The sequence below is a fragment of the Drosophila elegans genome, unplaced genomic scaffold (assembly GCF_018152505.1).
Source record: "Drosophila elegans isolate 14027-0461.03 unplaced genomic scaffold, ASM1815250v1 contig_814, whole genome shotgun sequence".
Classification (NCBI taxonomy): domain Eukaryota; kingdom Metazoa; phylum Arthropoda; class Insecta; order Diptera; family Drosophilidae; genus Drosophila; species Drosophila elegans.
In genome coordinates this window covers 8,502,202-8,518,892 of record NW_024546167.1, presented here as the reverse complement: position 1 = coordinate 8,518,892, position 16,691 = coordinate 8,502,202, and the positions used below count along the sequence as shown (strand labels likewise).

Below are 16,691 nucleotides of genomic sequence, written 5' to 3'. Positions count from 1 at the left end.
GAAAAACAATCTTCCAACAATTATACTTAATTATTTAAAGCTGCCAAGCTTTCAGCGAAAAGGGACTGAACAAACAAGTCCCGTGGGCCGTGCCTAATAGAAATCAACTGAAGGCGATAAAAAAATCATCGCTTTTTGCATTTTTAATTCACTGTTTACTTTTATTTTATTATCAATTTAATTTTTTGCCGCCAATGTTTTGTCTCTTCGTTTTGGTTTACGGCGTTGTGCATAATTTATTACGCGCATTTTGTGTTTTATTATTTGGAGTTTTTATTAAATAAATCCCAAGCGGATTTTATTGACTCGACAATTCCCACGATATTTCAGATGTACTTATACCCTTTCGGGTGAGTCGCTTAGCTGAATTATGAACTGGGTAATAATAATTTGTACTTGAGTTTAATTTTACAACTAAGCAGGTAAATAAATAGTTGTTTTTCTTTTCTCACCGAAAAAATTTTAATTTAATGAATTCAAAATACCAATGTAAGAGCAATAAATCTTATATATTTTCAAAATTTGTAAGTAACATAGATTTACTTTGATTTAAGATATTTTTTTTCTTTGAAAGAGTAACTTTATATCGACCATTTCATATACAAAATTTTGGGCATTTTTAATATCTAGTCTGATCACGTATTGACATGGCTTTCGGCATGGTTTTATGCCACAAATCTCTAACTGACTGAACATTCACATACCAATATGCTCACACAGAGTCTCATCCACACTTATTTATAAATATACACATTTTGGGATATTTTTGACATTTGTACGTATGGCTGATTTCCCGTTTTATTGCCATGGCGTTTTCAGCTCCTGGCTTGGCATTATAAATCAGTTTATAGCGAGCAAAGGGCAAACATGGCCCATGTGTGCACAACCCGCTCCTTTCCACCTGTTTGCTTTTATTGTTTTTCCCCAATAAAATATGAATAAATTGTAGCCTGATTATGTGAGATGAAATTAAAAATGAATTTATCCTCTTGTCGTAAAAAATGTAACGCGGCTGAGAGAGGCCATCAAACATTTGTCACACATTTACAATTTGAGCAGGGTCGAAATTCTGGATTTTTCATGGCTGGCATAAGCGTTTGATGGAGATTAAATGTTTTATACGAGGTCCTTAGGGGTTTTATATTTTGTATGAATTTTAAAACCAATTATGTATTTGTAGGTCTGTTTGATTTTATGCATGTAGCACTTGTTTGAATAGCGATTTCCTTCACGGATGCCACAACTTGTAGTCATATCCAACCTGTCATAGCCCAAGGGCCACTTCATTTCGGAAAACTCTGCTATTTTCCAATGGCACTGCCCTTGAGACCCACTCCACCTATGTAGACAAGCAAAGCAGCCATTATAAAGCGATTTCCCCCGACTGCAACTCAATTCCCTTTCATTAGGTTAGACTTTCTAGTTGCTCCACTCTCATTTAGCGCCTTCTGCCGTCTGTGGCCTCCATTTCATGCCACACTAAATAGACAAGGTTGCAACAATCCGGCAGCAAATGAATGTCCAAACAAGCCAGCCGAGCACGACCGTGTGGGAGGTGCTTTGTAAATCCCATCAAATAACTGTAATTGCAAAGTTTTTACAGCCAGACACGAGGAGCACGCCTATGAGACCTCCTATCCCCGATCCTCCATTTCGCAAGGACAATGCACATGCAACCAAGCCATTTGTCGGGCTACAAGGGGGTACAAGGGGCGGAGGAGAAAGTCCCGAAGGACTACTCCGGTGGAGGCGGAACTACGTCCCCACAACGTGTGCAATAAATATGAATAACGAGCACAACGTGAGTGGCACACAAAGTAAAAACGAGACCGCACTCGACATCGCAGTGTGGCAGTGAAAAGGCAGATTCTGCAGGCCATCCCTGGCAATGGCCAACCATCCTGGCCAAAACCCCACGCTGCAAATCCTTGGAGAGCATCCAACCTCATTGTTGGCGACACGCGGCGGCAAATATTTGCCTCTGACGCTGCCTTTTGTTTAAATCTTGTTTATGCAACATGCATGGCATATATTAAGAAGTGCCGACCAGACTCCAGTACTCCGGAGTGTCAAGCAAATGTCCAGCAGCGCTCTGATTTACACCCGGCCATCGCCAGATGGGATGTGTGCTCCAAGTGTCGGTTCAGTTAACAGATTGCTCTGCGGCTTGGTTACTTTTGTGCAGCCCGAGGACCTTGGTTGGATTAGGCGACAGTGTATAATCGAATTGGGAAGTGGGTCAGGTTGTTTTACGGTGATTGTAGACTCATCTTTCGATTGGTATTAGATTATCGGACAAACTATCGATTCCGGGGTAAGTCCAGGAAATTATAGTTTTAAAATAAGATGTCTAGTTTTCCATTTAATAATAGCATTTTGCTTTTCAAATTTCCTAGTATTTGGTGTTATTCTTCATACTACATACTAGTTATTCAAGTTTCTTAGTCTATTTGCTTAAATGGAAATTTTTGAGTATAATATTCTGCATTTTCTTCTTTTAAATTGTTTTCGATTAGAGGTGTAAACAAATACTTAGTTAATTTAAAATATTTGTCACCCAATTGTTAAATGGTTTACATTATTTTAGCTTTGGTGTCGATTAAATACATGTTCTTAAGTTTGGTGACTCCTTTGGACAGGTGAACAAACCCTTGTTGAAAATAAATTAAATTTAGCTCTAAGCATAGCTTTTCGTAACTTATAATTGCTGAAATTATGACACTTTCTGTCAAAGCATATTTCGGAAACTCACAGAGCCAGCTAATTGAAAAGAGTAAAACTAGAAAGGAGCAAACTGAAAGTTTGGCCAGTACTATGACCTGAACTGGCACATAATTTCCATTCCACATGAACTCTCTGGCCAAGAGCAGCATTTGCCTGACTGACCACACAGTGTACACGAAGAAACTGGTGAGCAACTATGAGTTTCTTGGCCAAGTGGAAACTTTGCAAAGTACAAGTTTATGGAGCTTGGCCTTTGAGTTACACGTACACTGATGCAACAGATGGGCCGCTACTGCCAGCTGGCATTTTAATTTCTATTAGCAGGAAACTTACCCTCCAACCTCAACCCCCAGAATATCATAGAGGATGTCTGCTCCGCCAAATTCATCATAATTTGTGCTGACGCTAAAATGTAAAATCCCATTTCGCTGTAACCCAATACGATATCAGGCTTTTACTCCCACCAAACCCGGATCCCATCGACCACTATTAGTGTCTCGACAGTGTGCAGTCATTATTCAGTCAGATTTGACTGCCATCTGGGGTTATCAGCCTCCCGTTTCGAAACCGAGGGAGGTTTATTCAGGCGGACTTGACGCCATCGCGTCGGGGATCGCATCCTTCGCTCCTTCGCTCCATCGTCCTTTGGGGGTGGCTTGAAAAATTGTTGACAATTTCAGCTTAATGCATTTTTATGTCACTTCTTTTGGTTTAGCGAAAATGAATGCTCCTGCTGTTGTTTGTTTGTCCTGCACAAACACAGACCCACTCTGCCAACACATGAGCTGAAGGGAGGTCCTTGCATTCGCAGAGCCACACCACCGATTCTGACCAAGCCGGATAGCTGGAGCCATTCAACGTCAACATCCAGGACTCTGTCTGCGTCTGTGTCTGTCCTTTGTGTTGATTATGAAATTTAAGCACAAAAACCCGTGACAGTCTGGCCGCCCCCTTTATTTTTGTTTACGCTTAAAGAGTTTGCTTCTTGGTGTTTGGCTTTTAATGGCACATTTTCCACTTTTCGGTTGGCTTTTGGGGGATGCCACATTACAATTTAATGTTTTCCGTTCTGTAATTGCGAACAGATTCGTGAAATGGCGTAGAGAATGTGGACGCAAAGGGAACTGTTTCATTAATTTAGCTATATTCGTTAAAATGTTTAATCACTTAATAAGATTTATTTTATATGTAATTTCTTTTAATAACAAAAGTTCCGTAACTGTGCATTTAAAATCTTGAGAAATAAACAATTGAGGCAAAATCGGATAGACAATATCCAACAAGTTTTTAGGCACTTCTTCTTAACAGGGCACACCCAGAATCAACTTAACATCCTTGGCCATTTATTTAAAAACTAAATAAGACAAGCATCGCTAAATCGCCAACTAAGCTCATAAAATCCCACGAACAAGTGCCCGAGTGTAAAGCAACGTGGGAAATGTTCAAGTACGGGAAAAGGGAATGAAAGGAAACTAGATAGTTGGTTGAAAGGGAAGGGAGGATGCGAGGTGAAAGGCTATGAAAAAGTGCAAGGATCAAACACACTCGCACACACAAAGCTGGTCTAAATAATAAAAGAAAGTGGGAAAAGCTGAAATGCTGGCCTCCGGAATGAGCTGAAAAACGAGGGGACCAAGACCAAGCGTATCTTGTGGTGTCTGGTCTCCTTTTTAAACCTACTCCCCAAAAAACCCCCATCTACCGATTCTAATCTAACACTGGAAATTGTGCAGGAATTTGTTGCAATGAGCTTTTTATTATCCTTTTTCGATCTCACTTGTGTGTGTGAGGAGGGTGTGTAATACAAGGTTTTCTATTTTTTTTTTTTGGGTGATTTTTGCTCGCTTTTGCATTCATTTTCCGATGCGAGAGGTGAAAATTGCAGTGCCAGCGTGTTTTTCCTCGCACGGAGCACAGGTAGAAATTTATACTGTTACCTTGTTGCCACGCCCCCAACACACACACATACACACACACACACACACACACACTGTGTTGCGCCCAGACGTTCAAATTATTTAAGGATTTGTTAAATTTCCCCGGCTTTCTGTGCATTTTTTGTCCACCAGCAGCAACCTATTTTATTTTTTTACACAATTTGTCGTGGCAAGGCGGACAAAATGGGCCACACAAGTGTCTGTTAAATGGTCGTTTAGGCCGAGGGGAGTCCTCCAACCGAGGACTGGGTGGGTTCAAGGTTCCCTTTTTGCCTTTTCTATCGCGAAAAGAGCTGCTGACTTGTTGACCTGTAAATAACTTGAGTTTAACGAAGAGATTAACGTTCCAGATTCGCTGGCGAAATTTTATACATTTTTTTGTGAGCTCCTATTTCACGGGAAATAAAAAACGGTAGGGTTTGGAAATGGGCAAAAATGTGCAAAGGAGATTTACGAATTGCTAAATCGAATATTTGAAGCTCAAGATTTTTTCTAGCAATTTGAGATGTATGACAAGGCTCTTGATTTTACTGTACTTACTTATGAAAAAATAAAAAATGTTGTTTCTAAAAAAATCTATGTCAATTGCTGTGTTCTATTCATAACTTTGTTTATGTCAAGCAACCATTATGCAAATGCAAACCATTTATCAAAATAATCATAAATCTCTGGCCATAAAAACTATTTCACATATCCGATCTCAGCGAAATGGAGACATTACCAAGCAACCCCTATGTCATTTTATATATCTTTATTTTCTAATCTCACCCACTCAATGGACTTAACCCACCCTTGGGATTAACCCTCCACTGCCGGCACAGAGTTTACTTGTAAGATGGAGCGTCTGGAAGCACGCGTAATTTTTAATTTACCATGACATAAATCGTATAAAACTGTCAAAGTCACTAAAAGCACGAAGCAACAGCCTGCGCCCTGCTGTCTGCCATGTCCTTTGTCCTGCGACCTCCTCGGGGGCACAAATTACGTCCCAAACACACAGAAGGGTGTCGAAAGTCAACAGAGGAGCAGTCGAAAAAGTAAGGTATAGGGGCCAATGGAGCGACTTCGAAACAAAACAAAGGAGCAGGATGTCGGCACAGGACTCGGGACTGGCATTAATAAGTAAATCTCCAGCATGTGACGGCTATCAGTGGCACTTCCGCTTCCCCACAGTACTCGCTCGATACAGACATACTGTATGTGTATGTATGCCCGCCCACTCGCAAGTAAACCGAAGCCATTTATATTTTATCTTGCCGTTGTCGTCGGTTTAGGTAAAGCGAACTTCTCTAAACTTCCAGCTACTGTGAAATGAAGTTGCCACTCCTCAGAATCTGGGGAATTCCCCCAGCATGTGTGTGTGTATGTATGTGTGTGTGTGTATTTTGTCCGGAAGTTGCAATTCCTGCCCTCAATGCCTATAAATTTAACTTAGTCTTTTGCGGAACTTCTTCGCCAGCCGCCTCAGTGGCTTTTGTTGTTTTGTCATGTTTTGTTATCCTATTTGTCCTGGCCAAAAGCAAGTCCGGTCCGGTCCGGACCAGCAGATCCAACATACTCGTACACTTTGGCGTGGCTTAACACTGTGGCTGTTGATTTTCGGCCGAGGATTGCATTAGTTTAATTAGGTGAATAGAGGTGACAGCAGCCAAGATAGATGCAGTCAATTTGTTTGGCCTGGCTCTTAAACTTACGCCATAAAATTTGTCACTTTCTTCAAATTCTTATGCAACTTGAAAACTTGATAGCTAAGTAATAGAGTAATCTAAATACCACGTCTGTTATTAAATCGACAAATAAGGTATATTTCTGCAAAGTCATCTGTTGTTCAAATAACCTTTAAGTTAATGCACTACAAATACAGAAAAATCGAAAGAAATTTGATTTTCATTTCATTATATTATAGCTATGTAATATTTCTGTTTATTTATTATTAATATTTAAAATGTGAACTTATTTAATTAACAAAGAACAGCTTTAATGAGGACTTAAATCCTTTGAAACTGCATACATAGAAAGTTGTAAAGACAAAGTCTCTCCCTGCAATTGACTTGTCTGGCATGTTTGCCCAATCGATGTGAGTGACATTATGATAACCCAATGACAGCTATTTGCCAAATCATACATGTTTGGCAGGGGCGGGGAAGAGGCTTTGTGTAAATCAATTGATTGGCAATGCGTTTTGATTGCCAGCCAAAATTTGGCCCGGACACGCGACTTGATGGGTGGAAGATTTGTGGCCGAGGGTGAATCTATTTGATTTGAGTTTCTGCGAGACGACGAGGGGTCTTTCCCTTTTAATATATTATTGTTCGACATGCACTCCGAAGTTGCTTTATTGTCTAGAAATCAGCAGGCATGGCAGTCGAAGGGGGCGGCGATAAGTCCAAAAGAATTGAAATTGCAAATTAAAGCGACTTGCGTTAATTTCCACTTGCCAGCTGCAGTTCAATGACACAAATAGCCGGAATGGGAAAATACTAAATGGAGTTTTCTTCGATTTTCAGGGGAGAATGGCAGCTGGCAATTTATTGAAAGACGAATTTCTGGCTCTGAGCTGACAGCCTTAATTCGCTTTGATTTGTTCAGCCTTGCGGGGAAACAAAATGTTCAATAAAAGTTTTCCATTCAAAGTGGAGCGCAGATTTCCAATGAATGGAAACGAGTTCGCTAGTCAAAGTTGGCTTCAAATACTTGCCATTTTCTTTGCAAACGATAATTAATTGCCAAGTATTTATGTGGAAACTTTATGTTCGTTTTTTCTTCATTATTTATCAAAATTGACATAATATTCTAAATAACAAAAAACTAATTAATGAAAGTTAAGAGAATAAACACATAAATTTTTCTAATTCATTTTCTCTGTTATTTCCCCTTTCTTTTCCTGTGTGGTTAACGGTCTACAAGCCATTTTATTAAAATAATAAAGCTCAGCCACTAAACTGATAATCGGCTCATATTGTTGCCCTTAGACTCACCCACTTACACGCATTCAACTGAGCCGTGTTATTTGCGAATGTGCATGCAATATTCTCTTAGAAATATGCTTATCCTATTGGGATATATACATTATTTGGCTTTTTGGCTCCCTCAAACATTTGGCCTTTGGTATGTTTTTTCCTCTTGAATTGTTTTAATATTTTAATATATTTCTCGTTTGATGCAGAACGCAGCAATGATTTTTCCCCTACTTTTTGGCTATGGATTTGGCCTTCTACATACAAGTTTTTCAGTTATTTATTCTTCCTTGTGAAAAATTTTGTGAGGATTAAAATGAATTTAACAAGTATATTTATTTTTGCTAGCAAGGTTAAAGTAACTTGTAGATCTTAGTATTTTGAGTTAACTGTAGATTTTAACGAACATTTTTGTGCATTTTCTTGATAAATTCCTTTACTTGCATTTTTAGAAAATAAAATTAAGAACAAATACAACAAACAATTACATTTCACAAGCTTTTGTTTTTATATTAACAAATATGGTATTAAAATTGGATTAATTCAGTCAAAAATTGATGTGTATTAGTATTTTCTAGCATAATAAGTAAGTTGTTTTGCCTTGACCCGGAAAACTGATGTCAAATGCACTTTTTCCCAGTGCCCCATAAAAGAGGGTCAAAGTTACCAGCAAATTAAAAGCAAATTACCTGCCAGGAACACAATATCCAGCTGCTATATACACACTTAGCTGCATAGATATATGCATGCATCAAACATCAGGCAGTTTGACATTGCTTAGCCTACCGCAACAACAATAAATGTGGGTTACCTAGTGGATGGGCGGATCGGATGGGCGGTCGGTGTTGTTTGGGGGCCGGACAATTACCAGGAGGCCAAGAGGCAGACACCGCAGAACAATAGTTTCCTGTTTCCTGAGTGCTAAAGTTTTCATATGTCTGACCCATGGAGTTCCAGTATATCCACCCGATTCACCTTGCTCAATTAACCACCCACCTCCCACTGAAACATGTGGAAAAATCGAGTCGTATTTGGAAAGCTCGCATGCACTAGTTATTACACAGGAAAAATAGATTTTTGAATAATTATGTTACTCCCAAAATAATATTTTATTTTTTTTAGTTCATCTCAAACACAATTCATTTATAGATACAAACATTTTATCATCTTAGAAATGGTGATTTTATATCTTATTTTGCTGCTATAATTTAAATGCCTTAAATAATGGTTTTAATATCCATTTCTAAAAACCAAAACACTTAAAAGAAATTTGTATAACTAGATAAAATTGCTTAACAAAAATTAAATTAATTAAAAATTGAATGTTAAAGTTGCAAACAGAAATCCAGAAAAGTTTTTTAAGTCTGTATATTGTTTTATTTATAGGGAAATTTTGCAAGAACAAAGTATAGTTATAAGCCCCATTTATTCGCAGTGTAGTAGAAGTAGTGCCCCCTACTGGAACATTTTTAATGCAATTTTCACCTAGCTTGGGAATCTCCCTCTTAATCGTCCCTTCTGTGGCTCCCTCGACGTAATTACTAAATACTCTTGGCGCTTTCTCTGTCCTGCTGAGGTCCTTTTGGCCAGCACTCTCCTCCTTTCTCTCGTCCTGTCCTGCATTGTTCTTTGTTACTTATTTTCTTATCGTCTCGGATTTGTGGCCGCAAAATGCTTCGTGAGCTTTTGTTTGGAATTTGGCTAGCCCGGCTTTCATTTTTCTTATTTGTGTGGATATGGGTTTTTCCTCCTCGCCTTTTTGGTTCTCTCCGCTCCGCTCCGCTTTTTTTCTATTTTGCTCTGCCGCCTGCGGTCTATTTTGGTTGGCATTCCTTAAGTACAAGCGTGTGCCATGTTTATTTTTAATTAATTTTCCCTAAGCAGTCTAAGACCCTGCCACAGCCCACAACAACAAAAAAATCTCCTGCAGGCCAGTGGAGAACTCACTGGAGCTCTCGATTTAGTATTTTCTTTTCTGTTTTGTTAATTTTAGCAATTTTCTACTTAATTACCTAACGGGTTTTGAGCACAAACCAGTCGCCTCTGCCATTTGGGGCCACCCGCATAAATGTTAATTGTGGTAATTGCGGGAGAAGAACAGAACTTGCTAATTTTCCTGGAAGTCTTGTGTACAGACAAGCGAAATTTTGTTTAACAAATACTTAGCCTTTGTAATATATTTTTTTTAATACAGAAGTGAATTTGTAAGATATACAATTAATTAAAACTTACGCGATAAACGCTTATGATTCATGGCACAGTGCCCCTGGCAGATTTCGTGGCCCAGAAAACATTCAACTGGCATTCCGCTATGCAACGGATTCAATTCCAGTACGCTGGCCTGTCGAAACGTTCCGCTAATCGTGCAAATTTCAAGCACAATTGAAGCCAGCTCAATTAAACCCACAGACATGGGGCAAGAGATGAAAGGAAAAGGGGGGAAATCCTATCGCATCCATTGCCCGACTATTTCCCCGACCGAAAATTCGCTGGAGGATTCCGTTTGGCCGGGTCAAATTAAGTTGAAATTAGCCAGGTTTAAAGTATAATGAGCGTATAAATGATTAATTGTTTTTCCAGGAAATTGATAAGGACAGGAGGGCAGGCCGTGCTGTCGCTTAATTAACTTGTCTTTATTGACTGCGCGAATTAGTCTAATTGGTCACTTGTCACTCGATACCTGAAGAACTCCTCAAGACCGAATTTTTCTTGGCAAATTTCCATTCGGAAAAAATTATTTTCGCTCCCCAGACACGCTTCACTGACTGCCGGACTGTAAAATTAAATAATCTTTTATCAATTCCCCAAAGCATTGACAACAACAATTGAGGCTCGTCTTTGGGGGCCTTTCGACGATTTGTCACAAAGCGATTTCAGCTTATTTTCACAATAATTTCATTTGTCCTTTTGTTAGCAAACAACAAAAAAAAAACTTTTCCATTCTCTTCTCGAACGACCGCAAAGTTTCAATTACTTGAACTAATTTATTAATGTTGTTGAAATGTTATTCGGGGACTTGTGTATCTGGCTGTCTGCTTCGGCATACTTTGTCGGATATTTTATGTCTAGGAAGGCGCAGGAATTCGAGAAGCAAGTGGTCAAAGAAATTTAGCAAAATTAAAATAAAATAGTTGGAATACTTGCGAAGCAGAGTTAAATAGAATTATCATTTGCTTAACTTTAAAACATTTTTGTTAGGCCGACTATTTTACATAAATTCAATTTGTTAATAAAGCTTTTCCAGCAAATTATTGTCCATCATGACTGCTAAGTGATGGCTAATTCAGTCAGACTTTAAGCCGGGTTCCTGCCGAGCTTCGGAAAATCAATTTAACTTTAATTAGTATGCCAGACATGCATGTTCTGAAAGCACTCATTTTACAGAGTGCCGAGAATAATAAAATGCCCAACTAGAGCTGCATAATTTTTGGCGTTAATTCAATTTACACTTTGCAAAAGCGCAACCGGAACTTCACCCCGTTTACCCGTTGGCCGTTTTTATAATACACAAATTTAAAAACTATATAGAAATAGTGTGTGCAACAGCTATAAAATATTTGACAAGCAATAGAGAAACTTTTGCAGCTAATAAAAGCGGAAATGCCATGCAAACCGGATGCAAGGGAGGGTTCTTTGGACTCAGACATAGACATCAGTGGAAAATGCGTCTTGTCAGCCCGTCTATTGGCTGTTTCCCCCCTTTTTCAGCATAAATAATAAATATGGCATGTAGTAAATGTAAATGCGCTGTGGAAATTCCATAAATTCAAAGGCCCAGCTGCGCATTCCCTTCATGACATTTAACACTTTGGCAAACAGCAGCCCAACGAATCGGTGAGGCGGCAAGTTAGCAAGCCATTCAAATGCACTTGAGATTCCTGGAGCAACAGCTGCGTCCTTCCGAGGACGAAAAGCGAAAAGGACTCCCGTCAGCGATGGCAGCGTGATGTGATTGGCATTGCCAATTGGCGGTGGCCAGATGGAAACTAGTTGAAAACTACTTTGAGATGCGAAGTGATTAATGATGCTGATGTGGCATTGTGAAACGTGCTCAGATTGTTTGATATATTTAGAAATGTGCTGATTAGGAAAAACCGGGCTCTTTGCTAACAAGATGCTAGATTAAATTAAAAATTGAGTTATGAAATTTAAAATTTATTGCAGGAATGGAAATTCAATCGAAATTCATTTAAAGGAGTTGTATATTTAAAAGTTTTCTCTTTACCCTTTTTTCGGCTCACATATTGGTTTTTCTTTGCATACTTTAAAATTTAATTGACCCAGTTTACAATGTGCCCTCACGAAGTCATCTCTGCCGAACGAAATGGAACATTGCTGCTGACTGGTTGGCGTGCGAAGGCGCCAAATCCAAATTAAATAAGATTTGTTTGGCTGCCGTTCAAAGATGCCGAACGGCAGGTCAGGTCAGGTTCTTCTGGCCACCCGCAGGATGTCTTTGCCGCTGGCAGCCACATCCTTTGCCCTCTGGCCCCCTGGCCCCCTGGCCCTCTGGCCTTAACTTTCGTTGATGGCACCGACCCGATGCCGCGCATTTTAATGAGTCAAAACACAGCCCGTTTGAGTCGGGGGCGTGAGATGTCGGATTGTTTGCCAACAAACATGCGTCAAGTTCAAGTTGGCGTGTGAAAGGCAAGGAAAGGCATGGCATGGAAAGGCAAGGCAGCCATCGCCTCTGTCAGAGCCAAAAAAATAAGAAACCAGAGGCAGGCAAACACCAGGAAGGGACCAAAGTTTTTATCATGACGTCTTGGCCTTAATTTCGAGTTTCAGTCTCGGCTTTCGAGGTTTTTGGTGTCGGCCACATTGTGTCGTTTGGAATTGTTTGCTGGGGCGGGGCCAAAGAAAAATGTGTTTAGAATGCGGAAAACTTGTTGAAAATTGAGTTTTGTGTGAAGTTTTATTCATTGATTTGCGGCTTCATGTGGAATGGGGTGCGTTGCGGTTTCTTGGGTGGAGTTTTGTGGCCTGAAAAGTGTGCGTAAGGCAATGACATGTGGTTACAGGAACTAAATTACTCTGGGCCCTCTTAGTTTTCCTTAAAGTTTCAGAAACAATTAAGGGCTGTATGCAAAATTATTTAACGAAATTGATTTTTATTTAGCAAATCTTAAATCTTTTAAATTGTCAAGAGATAAAAATATATAAGATGGACCGCCTGAAGTGTGTCGCTGTTTACTTATTCAGTGTTTCGTTTAACCTAACGATTTCCAATCAACTCTTTAGTTTGTCCTTTGAGCAGGCGAATGCAATAATACCCCATTGCCAATAACACTTTGGAGCGGTATTAATTAAATTGACAGTAATTCTTGGAGCTTACTTGCCACACTTTCCGATAAATCGTGCCACCCCCGACTTCCCGCAAATGTCAATCGCAATTGGCGAATGCCAGACCTCTAGAAAGTTTCCATATGACCCGCTAGTGCCATTCGATACGTACGTGTTTATTGGAAACTCGGTTGCACGTTCATTGTTTGAGGTCACAATACAATAGTGAAAGCGTTCGCCACAACGAAATGTGCAATAATTTTTAGCAGGAAACTTTTGTGAGGAACACAGCCGACACAGTTCGACATTACGACATGGAGATGGTAGGAAATTTTTAATCAATACTTTGATTACTTTCGTTGTTGTCGCAGCAATTACCAGGTGTTTGCAAATGGTATTAGGGAAAACTGCCAAGTTTATTAATTTGCCACTTGAGCGTTGTTGCAGTGTCTCGTAAATTGCTTAATGGCATCATATTCATTAAGTTTATATTGCTGCGTCGCTGGCGAAGGCAAAAGTTAAGAGTTGAAAGGTTGGGGCGATGGCTACTTTTTCTACTTGTTTGTTGATTGCCAGACTTGCAAAAGCCAGCAGTTGCACATGTGGAGGCGATATGGACATTAAAAATGCAGCACCACCTCCCTCTCTCCCCTGGATTGAGCTCCTTTCCCTTTTCGCTCGCTGTGTTATGAATTGCAATGCATTTCGTAGTGGCAGTCCAAAATGGCAGCTTCCAAAGGAATTTACCTTCCTTGGCAGGTGAAAAAGGCTGTTGTTTGGAAGAAAACTCCTTGAAATAATATGTAAAACAATTTAATATTTATTGAAAATCAAAGTAAATCCTTGAAGTGAATCTGTATCAAATCACAATTTACAAAAGCGTGGCTTCATTCATTTCAATTTCACAATACTTACACAATGACAAAACTCATTTACATTCCGCAAAACATAATAAATGAGGAAACAATGCCAGTATTCAGCATTTCCTCTTTGCAATACTTTTTAAGTTACTATACCTATTTTTAAACATGTAAACATTTTCACACATTCTTTTACATTAAAGTGGGCGCTCCCCATTTTCGGAATCAACGGTTATCCAAAAGCAAAAACTGATTAAGTAATTAGTTAATTAAAAAACTGTCGCAATATATGTATGTAGTCGCAATATATGTATGTAGTCGCAATACATGTATGTAGTCGCAATATATGTATCTAGTAATTTCACTGGTCCGCTTTATAATGCATTTAAGCAGGGCTCAGAGGGCGTGGCACGTGGGAGGGGCGGCTTAGCGGTTTGCTGCATAATGGTGGTGAAAATTGTTGTATCTCCACCCCGTTTGTCGTGAATGTGCAACGCACATTTAGGCAGGCATTTACCCACGTAGATATTAATAATGATTATTAACTATTCGCAAGCGGGGCAAGGAACAGGATCGGGCAACAGCAACAACAAACTTGGGATAATGGCTGGCATGCATGGCATATATGCTCGCATATATGCGTATATTAAAATTCTCGAGCATGCAAATCTGTCGCTTACCCGAGGGCGAGCCAGATAATTAGTGTGTCTAAAAACAATAACGCGCCAAAGGGGACTTAAGCATGATATACATATATTGTCCTTTATAAGCTGTAGCCGGGGACTAATTTCCCCTGACAAATTCAAAGGCTTTTTATCCTATTTTCTTCCTTGGTAATTGTTTTAAAGTACTTTCAGTTTTACTTATATACTTAATAGATTTTAAATAAATAACTATTACATAGAAAATATGATTTGTTTAAAAGAAAATATAAGAGTTCCTCGTTAATTTTTAAAAATATATTTTTTTAACGTATGTATATTTAAAATATATATTTTTTTAAATTAATTTGATTGATCGAGATTTGGGTAATAATATTTTAAGAGTATTGGGATAAGAAATTAAAAATTAAAAACAAATAAAAAAATTAAGACTTGACCGAACATTTTTTTAACGGCTTAAAAGAATAAAATAAAAGTGAAACCCAAAAATTGGATTGCCTAAAATCCTCCCAAATTATCCATTTATTATTTTTCTGTTTGCCCCTTTGCGATTTGCATTCATGGTGCATTTTGTCAAACTAACACATCGTTTTCCGGTGCATAGTTTTGGGCCCCAAGCCGATGCCAATGACCGGGGTCAGATGGGACCCCTAATGGTCGCATAGGGCACGCACTCGCACACAGGCGAAATTGTTTCCTGTTATTATGTAAATTTCTTCGTGGCTCAACCCGATCCGCCTTGCCCGCCGGCACATGCCATGGAAATAGTTTTCCTTTTCGAGGGCTTTGCATCCCCGAATTGACCTTACCAGAGCAATTAAGCCGCTTAACCCATGGCTGCAGCCATATTTTGCAGCCCCTCTCTCGATGGGATGTCGCCATAAAAATTGTTAAGCTGCGTCCCATCCGCTTGACAACGAAAACGAAGCGAAAATGAAAAATAAAGTGGCCAAAAACATTTGGCCGTTACAGCTGCAGTTTGTCAGTCGTGGCTAAAGCTTCAATTTGTTTCCCTTCTGCTCTTCCTCCGCACGGTTTTGGCTCGCTTTTCTTTTTGCTCTTAGCCGAATCGAGATTTTCATGCATTTTATGTAACGATCCGGCCACCTACCTACCCATCTACTCACCCCCACAGACAGGTCCCTGCATCAATAATAGTTGTTTGGGGGTTCCCATCGGTGCACTGAGCGAAATGAGACAAACTAAACTCGAAGACAACATTTTTGAATTAAAACGGACTCAGATTCTTTACAAAGCTTTAATTTGTGCACTTGAAATATGTTTTAGGCCAGCTACTGAAAATTGTTCAAGCAAACAACTTTTTCAGAAGTTATTAAGAAAATAAAGTAATAAATAATCAAATCTTTCTTTATAATTCTTGGCTTTAATAAAGGACCCTAACTGAATTCCAAATAAGTTATTCACGTATTTTAAAACATTTCATTTAACTGAATACTTAATTTTCTCAATGTTTATTGGTTTGGAATGGTTCGGTTTGGTGTTTGCATTTGGCTATGATTTTTTAGCAAACGAGCAAACGACTCAAATTCGAAATATCCAACACTCTGGCAGGGCTCAGCTTATTCATATTTTTGCAGCCCCAGTCCCCCTCGTCCATTGATTTCGCCTGTTAGTTTTAAGTATGCCAAGCGAAAGGCGAAGCCAAGTCAAGCATCCTCGAAGGGGAAACTGTGCGGTGGCCCGTCTCGAGTGGAGGAGTGGTTGGCTGGCGAGATGACATCGGATCAGGAATTCTACGCCACGGATTGCACTGTAATTGGTTCGATAATATATACAGGAATTTGATTGATTTTCCAACCAAAGAGGTTGCCTCGATTGAGCTTTAATTAAAGACGGGTTGGATGGAGCTGTAGCTGTCACTCGAGGCGGCAATTTGTGACCTGTTTGTTGGTGCTGCCGGGTTCGTTGTCTCTTTTCATTGAGGAAAATAAAACTACCAAGGGAAGTTGCTAATTGCTTAGAGTGATTTATTGAATTAGAAACTAGTTTATGATCTTGTGAAATTGGTTGTCACAGCGGGAAACACCGGAGTATAAATCAAAAGGAAGACAAAGGGCAATTAAAATTAATGAAAACTTAAATCTTTATTTTATTCAATCATAAACATACATATATGTTCAACATATTTTTCCCTTGACAAATTGTCAAGACACTTAACCGCTGATTGAGCTTAATGGTACAAAATCAATAAGCTTTGGGAAAGCCACACCTTTCCATTTAGCTGACCTTCCCGCCTCTTGCAAT

At 39.3% G+C, this 16,691-nt stretch overlaps 1 protein-coding gene across 2 annotated transcripts in view; it reads right to left on the bottom strand.

Annotated features, from left to right (window-relative positions):
- LOC108150537 overlaps window positions 1-16,691 on the bottom strand; it is a 33,453-nt gene that overhangs the window by 7,329 nt on the left and 9,433 nt on the right. The window lies entirely within an intron of this gene.